A 2,469-nucleotide genomic window follows, 5' to 3' on the forward strand; every position below is an offset into this window, starting at 1 on the left:
TTGTTTTCTCCTCCAGACTATTCATCCAGTCTATCTTATCTAGATAGATCTGTAGAGATAATAGTATGCTATATATTATTATATAATAATAGCAAGATAGGCGATCAGTGAGAACACAGCGATGGCAGCAAAAGAGGAAACGAATAGAAGAATAAATTAATTAAAAGAAAAAATTTTTAAGGAATATTCTACATTAATTTTTAATAATACCATCCAGAAGTAAGAATATATCTGTACTTGTTAAGCCTTATCTTTTGTTGCATGCATTAGAGTGTGTTTTAGAGCAGCAATTTTGAGAAATTGGTATCCTCTTTAAGGCCTTTTTATACCAATGAAAATAAACAATACATTGCTTTATTTTATTTTATATTTTTTACATTTGAAATGAACTTGTATGTCATTGAAGACTCCAAGTCCACTTTAGTTTTAGTTTTCATCTTTTTCAATCACTCAGACCAATATTTAGATCGGAGGGGTAAGCATTCTGGAGGGGTTTGGCTTTATTTTCCCCCCATGAAGCAATTTTTATTTTATTTGTTTTTTTTTTTATTTTTATTCATTTTTTTAGTGTAAACCCTCCATTCCCCCCACTCCCACCCCTCAAGCCTCCCCTCTCTCTGTTTCCACTCCTATCCCTGGCCTCAAAATCTTGTCTATTGATTTATAAACCATTTCTTGTTCTTTGTTTTTGTTTAACAATGGTGATATTGAATATTCATCTTTGTAAGACTGACTGAGTTTGCTAAGCATCTTGTTGTCTAATTTTGTGCATCGTCTTGCAGGGTTTAAGTGAGTTATCATTGTTTCTTATTGATGCATAACATTCTACAGTATGAATATACCAGAGTTGTCTATCCGTTCCTCCATAGTTGGAGTTTGGGGTTGTTTTTATGGTTTTGTTACTGTGAAAATTGCTGCGATAAACATAGGTGGGCATGTGTCTGTTTGTCTTACATTCTTAAATTATTTGGGGCGCATACCCAGTAGAGAGACTGCTGGATTGTAAAGTACTTAGATTTACATTTGTTTAAGGAAGTGCCACACAGATTTCCATCATGATTATACAAACCCATAGCCTCACGAGCAACGCAAAAGGGGTCTGATCTTTCCACAGCCTCTCCAGTATTTGTTATTTTCTGTTTTATTGAATTTTGCCAAAAGTGTCCGTGTGAGGTTCTATCTCATTCTTGTTTTAATTTGTTTTCTCTTATTTCTAATGCTCCTGAACATTTCTTCATATGATTGTTAGCCACGACATGTCAACTTTGGTAAATTGCCTACTCGTGCCTTGTCCCCATTTTTTATTGGGTCACTGTGCTTTTCTCGTTGAAATGTTGTAGTTTTCTATAGATTCTGGAGATTAGCCCTTTATCAGATGTATTATTACTGAATGTTTTTTCCCAATCTGTGGGTTCTAGGTTGATTTTTTATTTTTTACAGTTTATCGGCACATAATCCACATATCATATCATTCAATCATTCAATCATATCTTGCTGACTTTTTAATGAAGTCTTTGTGCATAAATGTCACATTTTTAATAGGTCCCAGCTCTTTATTTTGTCTTCTGTCATGTGGATATTTTTTCATTATGATCCGTGGTGTGTTTATGCTTTTATTAGAGTCCTTAAATTTGACCCTATTTTTTTCATTGACAATTTTGTGATTTATATTGAGGTCGCTAATTCATCTGACGTTTGTTTTTGTACATGGTGTGAGGTCTGAGTCTTGTTTATTCTTTGCAGGAGTAGATCCAGTTTTTCCAGCGCTACTTGTTGAGAGGCTATCTCTCGCCCATTGAATGTGTTGTTTTGGGTTCTCTTCTTTATCAAAAATTAAATGCCTATAGGTCGTTGGTTGGATTTCTGAGTTTTCAATTCTAATCCATTGGTCTTCATATCTATCATTGTGCCAGAACCAGGCTGTTTTAATTACCATGGCTATATAGTACGCTTCAAGGTCTGGGAGTGAAAGGCCTCTGCTTTGTTTTTATGTTTAATTGTGTTTTATTTATATTAGATTTCTTTCCTTTTTATATAAAGTTGATCATTAGTTTTTTTCCATTTCTTTGACAAATTGTGGTCCTTTGGATCAGAATTGCATTGAATTTGTAAAGTATTTCTGGTCATATCAACATTTTCACAATACGTAATCTGCATATCCAGGAACATGGTACCTTGCTCCATTGTGTAAGTTCATTTCAGTATATTGAAGGAGTATTTGATAGTTTTCTTTGTATAAATCTTTTGTTTCTCTGTTAAGCTCTATTCCTAAATATTTTATCTTTGTGTAGTTATTGTAACTGGTATTGCGATTTTAATATCTTTTTCAGTAGCATCATCCTTAATACACAAAAATCCATCTGATTTCTGTATGTTGATCTTATAGCCAGCTACGCCACCAAAATTTTCAATTAGTTCGAGCAGTTATTTATTTGGATCACTTGGGTCTTCTATATAGAATTATGTTGT

This window comes from Echinops telfairi, unplaced genomic scaffold (assembly GCF_000313985.2).
Source record: "Echinops telfairi isolate 266 unplaced genomic scaffold, ASM31398v2 ScPeMD7_9;HRSCAF=40, whole genome shotgun sequence".
In the NCBI taxonomy this organism is placed as follows: Eukaryota; Metazoa; Chordata; class Mammalia; order Afrosoricida; family Tenrecidae; genus Echinops; species Echinops telfairi.